Below are 11,633 nucleotides of genomic sequence, written 5' to 3' on the forward strand. Positions count from 1 at the left end.
TATGCTAGAGTAATAATTCAATCACAATTTCAAGTATGAATCATAAACTTCATTGAAAACTAACAAACTATAATCTCAGTCATTGGAGCAATTGCAATTTATCATAACATAGGAAAGAGTCAATATAAGAGCTTTTCAGCAAGTCCACATACTCAACTATCATATAGTCTTTCACAATTACCAACACTCGCGCAATACTTATGGGTATGGAGTTTTAATCGGACACAGAGAAAGATAGGGGCTTATAGTTTTGCCTCCCAACATTTTACCTCAAGGGTAATGTCAACAATAATAGTTCATGAAAACTCAAATCCAATTAGCCATATATACCAGGATCTTTCCAACATATTGTGCTTGCCAAAAGATAAAATGTAAAAAGGAAAGGTGAGGATCACCATGACTCTTATGTAAGGTAGGAGATACAAGTAAAAGACAGGCCCTTCGCAGAGGGAAACAGAGGTTTTCATGCACTTTTATGGTTGGATGCACAAAATCTTAATGCGAAAGAACGTCACTTTATATTGCCACTTTCAATATGGACCTTTATTATGCAGTCCGTCGCTTTTATTTCTTCCACATCACAAGATCGTATAAAGCTTATTTTCTCCCACACTAATAAGTCATACATATTTAGAGAGCAGTTTTTATTGCTTGCCCCGGTGACAACTTACTTGAAGGACCTTACTCAATCCATAGGTAGATATGGTGGACTCTCATGGCAAAACTGGGTTTAAGGGTACTTGGAAGCACAATGGTGCAAAGAGTTTAGCTAGCATGAGGGGGAAAGGCAAGCTCAACCATGTTGGATGATCCATGGCAATATAATTTATCTTAGATGTAAGAAAACATAACCCATTACGTTGTCTTCCTTGTCCAACGTCAACTCTTTAGCATATAATATTTTAATGAGTGCTCACAATCATAAAAGATGTCCAAGATAGTATATTTATATGTGAAGACCTCTCTTTCTTTATTACTTCCTATTAATTGCAACTATGACCAAAACTATGTTTGTCAACTCTCAACAACTTTTATTCATAATACTCTTTATATGTGAGATAATTACTCTCCATAAGATCCTTATGATCTCTTTTATTTCTTTTTATTCTTTCTCTTTTATTTTATTCCCTCAAGATCATAGCAAAATCATCAAGCCCTTGACTCAACACTAATCTTTATTATATAGCTCACGGACTCGATTACATAGAGGGATCATAAAGCAAAACTCAAAACTAGATCATACTAAAAACTTTTATTCTACTAGATCAAAATATTATCAAAAGGATCGAACTAAGAAAGACGGTAAAGATAAAAGTGATGGTGATACGATATCGGGGCACTCCCCCAAGCTTGGCAGTTGCCAAGGGGAGTGTCCATACCCATGTGATTATATCTCTTTTGCCGGTGAAGGAGTTGGAGTTGTTGATGATGTAGGCTTGTCGTCCCTCTTCCAAGGCATAGGCTCACCATCATAGAAGGATGATCGAGTCTCCTGAGTCCTCAAATCTGCAGCCAAACTCATCCTTTTGAATCTATATTAATACTCACAGTTTTGATTTTGCAGGTCATAGATCTGGGCTTGGAGGTGCTCGATTTTCTCATGAAGCTTGAAGATGGCCTCCCCAATGTCCTTGACGTCGAGCTTGTGGTTGTTGGTGAACTCCGTGATCATAATGTGATTGGAGTCGAGTCCACGCTCCACCATCTCCTAACACTTGAAAACTTGTTGCTCCAATGCCTCAAGCCTTGCCTCCGTGCTTCCAGTCTTCCTTGGTCCCTCAACATCGTGGATGTGCAATAACCCCTCACGCATCTCAATGGTTTGAGGGTGTTGCAGCACCTCCACGAGGTAGGGGTTGATGACCTTCTCGAAGAACTTTTCCTTGGGGGCACATGAAGACGACATGATGACCTAGATCTGTCAGAAAAACAGCTCGAAACAAAGACGAGAGATATTTGCGTGATACAGGAGTCAAAACCTCCGGGAGATTATATAATGAATTTTTACCGACCAAAATATGTAACGTGGAAGAAAACGGAGTCCGGAGAGCACACGAGGTGCCCATGAGGCAGGGGGGGCGCGCCCTCCACCCTCGTGGAGCCCTCGTGTCCTTCCCGGACTGCTTCTTATTTTTCTATTTTTCTAAATATTCCAAAACGAAGAAAAATTGCCATTAGAACTGTTTTGGAGTCGGTTTACTTACCGTACCACGTACCTATTCCTTTTCGGAGTCTGAAACGTTCCGGGAAGTGTCCCTTATGTATTGATCCGGGGTTACGGTTTCAATAACATTGGTTTCAACATTTATAGGATTACCTGAGATATAATGTTTGATTCTTTGACCGTTCACCACCTTTGGATTTGTGCCTTCGAAGTTGTTGATTTTTATGGCACCGGAACGATAGACCTCCTCGATAACGTAAGGACCTTCCCATTTAGAGAGAAGCTTTCCTACAAAAAATCTTAAACGAGAGTTGTATAGCAATACATAATCATCTACATTAAACTCACACTTTTGTATTCTTTTGTCATACCATCTTTTAACTTTTTCTTTAAATAATTTGGCATTCTCATAGGCTTGGGTTCTCCATTCATCAAGTGAGCTAATGTCAAATAACCTCTTCTCACCGGTAAGTTTGAAATCATAATTGAGCTCTTTAATAGCCCAATAAGCCTTATGTTCTAGTTCGAGAGGTAAGTGACATGCTTTTCCATAAACCATTTTATACGGAGACATACCCATAGGATTTTTGTATGTAGTTCTATAGGCCCATAATGCATCATCAAGTTTGTTGGACCAATTCTTTCTAGATCTATTAACAGTCTTTTGCAAAATTAATTTGAGTTCTCTATTACTCAATTCTACTTGACCACTAGACTGTGGGTGATAAGGAGATGCAATTCTATGATTAACACCATACTTAGCAAGCATTTTACGGAAAGCACCATGAATAAAATGTGAACCACCATCAGTTATTAAGTATCTAGGGACTCCAAACCTCGGAAAAATAATTTCTTTAAGCATCTTAATAGAGGTGTTATGATCAGCACTACTAGTTGGAATAGCTTCTACCCACTTAGTAACGTAATCAACAACAACTAAAATATGTTTATATCCATTAGAGGCAGGAAACGGTCCCATATAATCAAAGCCCCAAACATCAAATGGTCCAATAACAAGTGAATAATTCGTAGGCATTTCTTGACGTCTACTAATATTATCAATTCTTTGACATTCATTACAAGATACAACAAACTTACGGGCATCCTTGAAGAGAGTAGGCCAATAAAAACCGGATTGCAATACCTTATGTGCAGTTCTATCTCCAGCGTGGTGTCCTCCATAAGCTTCAGAGTGACACTTGCGTAGGATCTGTTCGTATTCATGCTCAGGTACACAACGTCTAATAACACCATCTACTCCTTCTTTATAAAGGTGTGGGTCATCCCAGAAGTAATGTCGTAAATCATAGAAAAACTTTTTCTTTTGCTGGTATGTGAAACTAGGTGGTATAAACTTAGCAACAATGTAATTAGCATAATCAGCATACCATGGAGTAGTGTGAGAAGCATTTATGACATTTAATTGTTCATTAGGAAAGCTATCATCAATAGGTAGTGGGCCATCAAGAACATTTTCCAACCTAGACAAGTTATCCGCAACGGGGTTCTCAACTCCCTTTCTATCAATAATATGCAAATCAAATTCTTGTAGCAAGAAAACCCATCTAATAAGTCTAGGTTTAGCATCTTTCTTTTCCATAAGATATTTAATAGCAGTATGATCTGTGTGAATAGTTACTTTAGAATCAACAATATAAGGTCTGAACTTATCACAAGCAAATACAACTGCTAAGAATTCTTTTTCGGTTGTAGCATAATTTCTCTGGGCATTGTCTAGAGTTTTACTAGCATATTGAATAACATTTAATTTCTTATCAACTCTTTGCCCTAGAACAGCACCCACAACATAATCACTAGCATCACACATAATTTCAAAAGGTATATTCCAATCAGGTGGCTCAACAATAGGTGCAGAGATCAATGCTTTCTTAAGTATTTCAAATGCCTCTACACAATCATTATCAAAGACGAACATTGTATCTTTTTGTAATAAATTAGTTAGAGGCTAAGAAATTTTTGAGAAGTCCTTAATGAACCTCCTATAAAAACTGGCATGACCAAGGAAACTTCTTATACCTTTGATGTCCTTGGGACACGGCATCTTTTCAATAGCATCAACTTTTGCTTTATCAACTTCAATGTCGCTTTCAGAAATTTTGTGCCCCAAGACAATACCTTCATTAACCATAAAGTGGCATTTCTCCCAATTCAAGACAAGGTTAGTTTCTTCACATCTCTGCAAAACTCGATCAAGCTTACTTAAGCAATCATCAAAAGATGATCCATAAATGGAGATATCATCCATGAATACCTCACATATCTTTTCACAAAAATCAGAAAATATAGCCATCATGCATCTTTGAAAGGTAGCAGGTGCATTACATAAACCAAAAGGCACACGTCTATGAACAAAAGTACCAAAAAGGCAAGTAAAAGTGGTCTTAGATTGATCATCGGCTAATACAGGTATTTGAGAGAAACCAGAATAACCATCTAGAAAGCAAAAATGTGTATGTTTGGATAATCTTTCTAGCATTTGATCAATGAAAGGTAAGGGGTAATGATCTTTTTTAGTAGCCTTATTTAATTTGCGGAAATCAATTACCATCCTATAACCTGTAATAATTCTTTGCGGAATCAATTCATCTTTATCATTAGGAACGACAGTAATACCTCCCTTCTTAGGAACACAATGGATAGGACTTACCCACTGACTATCAGCAACGGGATAAATTATACCTGCCTCAAGGAGCTTTAGTATTTCTTTTCTTACCACTTCTTTCATCTTAGGATTCAGTCATCGTTGGTGATCAATAACTGGTTTGGCATCTTTTTCCAAATTTATTTTGTGTTGACATAGAGTGGGACTAATGCCCTTAAGATCATCAGGAGTATATCCAATAGCAGCACGGTGCGTCTTCAGAGTTTTCAATAATGTTTCTTCCTCCCTCTCTGAAAGGTTAGCACTAATAATAACAAGATATATCTTCTTTTCATCAAGATAAGCGTATTTAAGAGTATCAGGCAATGGTTTAAGCTCGAAAACGGGATCACCCTTGGGTGGAGGAGGATCCCCTAAGATTTCAACAGGCAAGTTGTGTTTTAGAATAGGTCCCTGTTTAAAGAACAGTTCATCTATTTCCCTTCTTTCATTCATAAACATATCATTTTCATGGTCTAGCAAATATTGTTCTAAAGGATCACTAGGGGGTACGACAATAGAAGCAAGACCAATAATTTCATCTTTACTAGGCAATTCCTCTTCACGGTGTTGTCTACGAAATTTAGAAAAGTTGAACTCATGAGACATATCACCTAAACCAATAGTAACAACATCCTTTTCGCAGTATGTCCTAGCATTAACAATGTTTAAGAAGGGTCTACCAAATATAATGGGACAAAATCTATCTTGTGGGGAACCAAGAACAAGAAAATCAGCAGGATATTTAGTTTTCCCACACAAGACTTCAACATCTCTAACAATCCCAATTGGTGAAATAGTATCTCTATTGGCAAGTTTAATTGTGACATCAATATCTTCTAACTCAGCAGGAGCAATATCATGCATAATTTCTTTGTATAAGTCAATAGGTATTGCACTAGCACTAGCACCCATATTGTACAAGCCATGATAACAATGATCTCCTATTTTAATAGAAATAACAGGCATGCCTACCACAGGTCTATGTTTATCTTTAGCACAAGGTTTAGCAATTCTAGCAATTTCATCACAGAAATAAATAACATGCCCATCAATATTATCAGCCAAGAGATCCTTAACAATAGCAATATTAGGTTCAACGTTAACTTGCTCAGGAGGTGTATAGGTTCTAATATTGCTTTTACGAACCACAGATGAAGCTTTAGCATGATCTTTTATCCTAACAGGAAAAGGTGGTTTCTCAACATAAGCAGTAGGAATAATAGGATCATTATAAGTGATAGTCTTTTCTTCAACTTTAATAGGTGCAGCTACTTTTACTTCTATGGGAGGATGATATTTAAACCACTTCTCCTTAGGGAGATCAACATGAGTAGCAAAAGATTCACAGAAAGAAGCTACTATCTCAGAGTCAAGTCCGTATTTAGTGCTAAATTTATGAAAACATTGATATCCATAAAATATTTAACACAATCAAACTTAGGTGTCATACCTGACTCCTTACCTTCGTCGAGATCCCAATCTTCAGAGTTGCGTTTAATTCTTTCCAATAAATCCCATTTGAAGTCAATATTCTTCATCATAAAAGAGCCAGCACAAGAAGTATCGAGCATGGTGCGATTGTTATCAGAAAGCCGAGCATAATTTTTTTGGATAATCATTTCTCTTGAGAGCTCATGATCGTGGCATGAATATAACATTGATTTAAGCCTCCCCCAAGCTTGAGCGATGCTTTATCCTTCGCGAGGCCAAAAATTATATATATAATTACGATCACGATGAACAAGATGCATAGGATAAAACTTCTGACGAAATTCCAATTTCAATCGTTTCTAGTTCCATGATCCCATATCATCACATAGCCTATACCATGTCAATGCATCTCCCTCCAAAGATAAAGGGAAGACCTTCTTCTTGATAACATCATCGGCATACCTACAAGCTTAAATAATCCCCAAACTTCATCCACATATATTAGGTGCTCATCAGGATGTAATGTTCCATCTCCTGAAAAAGGATTAGCTAGCAGTTTTTCTATCATACCCGAAGGAATTTCAAAGTAGAAATTTTCATTTTCAGTAGGTTCAGTAGGCTAAGGAGCAACTCTTTGCTCTACTGGTCGAGGTGAAGATACCCCGAACAAGCCCCTCATAGGATTAATTTCCATAGTAATAAGTGACAGTAAATTTCAGCACACTATATAAATTTTTCCTTACCAAATTCCACCTACCAAAGGCGCTTCACTCCCCGACAACGGCGTTAGAAAAGAGTCTTGATGACCCACAAGTATAGGGGATCTATCATAGTCCTTTCGATAAGTAAGTGTCGAACCCAATGAGGAGCAGAAGGAAATGATAAGCGGTTTTTAGCAAGGTATTCTCTGCAAGCACTGAATTTATAGGTAATAGATAGTTTTGTGATAAGGTAATTCGTAACGAGTAACAAGTAACAAAAGTAAATAAAGTGCAGCAAGGTGGCCCAATCCTTTTTGTAGCAAAGGACAAGCCTGGACAAACTATTATATAGAATAAAGCGCTCTCGAGGACAGATGGGGATTATCGTCAAGCAAGTTTTCATCACGTTCATATGATTCGCGTTCGGTACTTTGATAATTTGATATATGGGTGGACCGGTGCTTGGGTGCTGCCCTTACTTGGACAAACATCCCACTTATGATTAACCCCCATTGCAAGCATCCGCAACTACAATAGAAGTATTAAGGTAGACCTAACCATAGCATGAAACATATGGATCCAAATCAGCCCCTTACGAAGCAACGCATAAACTAGGGTTTAAGCTTCTATCACTCTAGCAACCCATCATCTACTTATTACTTTCCAATGCCTTCCTCTAGGCCCAAATAATGGTGAAGTGTCATGTAGTCGACGTTCACATAACACCACTAGAGGAGAGACAACATACATCTCATCAAAATATCGAATGAATACCAAATTCACATGACTAATAATAGCAAGACTTCTCCCTTGTCATCAGGAACAAACGTAACTACTCACAAAGCATATTCATGTTCATAATCAGAGGGGTATTAATGTGCATATAGGATCTGAACATATGATCGTCCAGCAAGTAAACCAACTAGCATCAACTACAAGGAGTAACTGATGACCCACAAGTATAGGGGATCTATCATAGTCCTTTCGATAAGTAAAAGTGTCGAACCCAACGAGGAGCAAAAGGAAATGATAAGCGGTTTTCAGCAAGGTATTCTCTTCAAGTACTGAAATAAGTGGTAACAGATAGTTTTGTAATAAGATAATTTGTAACGAGCAACAAGTAACAAAAGTAAATAAAGTGCAGCAAGGTGGCCCAATCCTTTTTGTGGCAAAGGACAAGCCTGGACAAACTCTTATATAAGGAAAAGCGCTCCCGAGGACACATGGGAATATCTTCAAGCTAGTTTTCATCACGTTCATATGATTCGTGTTCGGTACTTTGATAATTTGACATGTGAGTGGACCGGTGCTTGGGTGCTGTTCTTACTTGAACAAGCATCCCACTTATGATTAACCTCTATTGCAAGCATCCGCAACTACAACAAAAGTATTAAGGTAAACCTAACCATAGCATGAAACATATGGATCCAAATCAGCCCCTTACGAAGCAACGCATAAACTAGGGTTTAAGCTTCTGTCACTCTAGCAACCCATCATCTACTTATTACTTCCCAATGCCTTCCTCTAGGCCCAAATAATGGTGAAGTGTTATGTAGTCGACATTCACATAACACCACTAGAGGCTAGACAACATACATCTCATCAAAATATCGAACGAATACCAAATTCACATGACTACTAATAGCAAGACTTCTCCCTTGTCCTCGGGAACAAACGTAACTACTCACAAAGCATATTCATGTTCATAATCAGAGGGGTAATAATATGCATAAAGGATCTGAACATATGATCTTCCACCAATTAAACCAACTAGCATCAACTACAAGGAGTAATTAACACTACTAGCAACCTACTAGCACCAATCCCGGACTTGGAGACAAGAATTGGATACAAGAGATGAACTAGGGTTTTGAGATGAGATGGTGCTGATGAAGATGTTGATGGAGATTGTCCTCTCCCGATGAGAGGAGCATTGGTGATGACGATGGCGATGATTTCCCCCTTCGGGAGGGAAGTTTCCCCGGTAGAACAGCTCTGCTGGAGCCCTAGATTGGTTCCGCCAAGGTTCCGCCTCGTGGCGGCGGAGTTTCGTCCTGAAAGGTTGCTTCGTCTTTTATTTTCCTCGACGAAAGACTTCATATAGCAGAAGATGGTCATCGGAGAGCCACCAGGGGGCCCACGAGGTAGGGGGCGCGCCCTAGGGGGGGCACCCTCGTGGATAGGGTGTGGGCCCCTTGGTCTTCATCTTTGGCGAGGATTTTTCATTATTTATTATAAGGTATTCCGTGGAGTTTCAGGACTTTTGGAGTTGTGCAGAATAGGTCTCTAATATTTGCTCCTTTTCCAGCCCAGAATTCCAGCTGCTGCCATTCTCCCTCCTTATGTAAACCTTGTAAAATAAGAGAGAATAGCCATAAGTATTGTGACATAATGTGAAATAACAGCCCATAATGCAATAAACATCGATATAAAAGCATGATGCAAAATGGACGTATCAACTCCCCCAAGCTTAGACCTCATTTGTCCTCAAGCGAAAGCCGATAACAATAAATATGTCCCCATGTTTAGAGGTACAGGCATCGATAAAAATAAAATACAGACATGCAGGCATCATGATTATTCTCTTAATAGCAACACATATAGATATTCTCATATGATTACTTATGTTCAAGTGATGATCTATTCACAATGCAAAAGTATGAATCAGAAACCTTATTGAGAACCAACAAACTATAACCTCAGTCATTGAAGCAATTACAATTTATCATAACATCAGAAAGAGTGTATGTCAGAGCTAAAAAACAAGTCCACATACTCAACTATCATCTAGTCCTTCATAACTGCTAACATCACGCAATATTTGTGGTTATGGAGTTTTATTCAGACACAAAGAAAGATAGGGGCTTATAGTTTCACCCCACAACCTTTTACCTCGAGGGTAATGTCAACAATAATAACTCATGCCCCCCTACATCCAATTAGATATATATCAGGTTCTTTCCAACATGCTGGGCTTGCCAAAGGATAAAATGAAAAAGGAAAGGTGAAGATCACCATGACTCTTGCATAAGGTAGAAGATAATAATAAAATATAGGCCCTTTGCAGAGGGAAGCAGAGGTTGCCATGCGCTTTTATGGTTGGATGCACAAAATCTTAATGCGAAAGAACGTCACTTTATATTGCCCCTTGTGATATGAACCTTTATTATGCAGTCCATCGCTTTTATTATTTCCACATCACAAGATCGTATAAAGCTTATTTCTCCCACACTAATCATACATATTTAGAGCAATTTTTATTGCTTTGCACCGATGACAACTTACTTGAAGGATCTTATTCAATCCATAGGTAGGTATGGTGGACTCTTATGGCAAAACTGGTTTAAGGGTATTTGGAAGCACAAGTTGTATCTCTACTTGGTGCTGAGAATTTGTCTAGCATGAGGGGGAAAGGCAAGCTCAACATGTTGGATGATCCATGACAACATACTTTATCTCAGATATAAGAAAACATAACCCATTACGTTGTCTTCCTTGTACAACATCAACTCTTTAGCATGTCATATTTTGATGAGTGCTCCCAATCATAAAATATGTCAATAATAGTGTATTTTTATGTGAAACCTCTCTTTCCTTATTACTTCCTATTAATTGCAACGATGATCAAAGCTATGTCTGCCAACTCCGAACAACTTTTAATCTTCACACTCTTTCCATGTGAAATCATTACTATCAATAATATCAATATGAACTTTTGTTTCTTTTGTTTCTTTTTCTCTTTTATTTTATTCACCCAAGATCATAGCAAGAAAATCAAGCCCTTGACTCAACACTAATCTTTATTATATAGCTCACAGACTCAATTACAAAGAGAGATCATAAGGCAAAACTCAAAACTAGATCATGCCATAAACTTTATTCTACTAGATCAAAATACTACTAATAGGATCGAACTAAGGAAAACAGTAAAGATAGGAGTTGTGATTGTGATACGATACCGGGGCACCTCCCCCAAGCTTGGCGGTTGCCAAGGGGAGTGCCCATACCCAAGTGATTATATCTCTTTGGTTGGTGAAGAAGGTGGAGGTGTTGTTGATGATGCGGGATTGTCATCCATCTTCCAAGGCATAGGTTCACCATCATAGAAGGATGATCGAGTCTCCGGAATCCTCAAATCTACAGCCAAACTCATTCTTTTGAATCTATATTCATACTCACAGTTTTGGTTTTGCAGGTCATAGATTTGGGCTTGGAGGTGCTCGATCTTCTCATGTAGCTTGAAGATGGCCTCCTCGGTGTTCTTGGCATCCGGCTTGTAGTTTTTAGTGAACTCCGCGAGCATTGTGTGGCTAGCGTTGATTCCACGCCCCACCATCCCCTGGCACTTGAAAACTTGGTGCTCCATTGCTTCGAGTCTCGTCTCCACGCTTCCGGTTCCCTTTGGTCCCTCAGCATCGCGGATGTGCAGCAACCCATCACGCATCTCAATGGTTTGAGGGTGTCGCAGCACCTCCGCGAGGTAAGGGTTGATGACCTTCTCGAAGAACTTGTCCTTGGAAGCACTTGGGGATGTCATGATAATCTATATCTGTCAGAAAACAGCTCGAATCAAGAACAGAGAATATTTGCGTGATACAGGAGTCAAAACCTTCGAGAGAATATATAGTGAATTTTTATTGACCAAAATACGTATCGTGCAAGATAACGGAGT

Source organism: Triticum aestivum, chromosome 4A (genome assembly GCF_018294505.1).
Source record: "Triticum aestivum cultivar Chinese Spring chromosome 4A, IWGSC CS RefSeq v2.1, whole genome shotgun sequence".
NCBI classification, from domain to species: Eukaryota; Viridiplantae; Streptophyta; class Magnoliopsida; order Poales; family Poaceae; genus Triticum; species Triticum aestivum.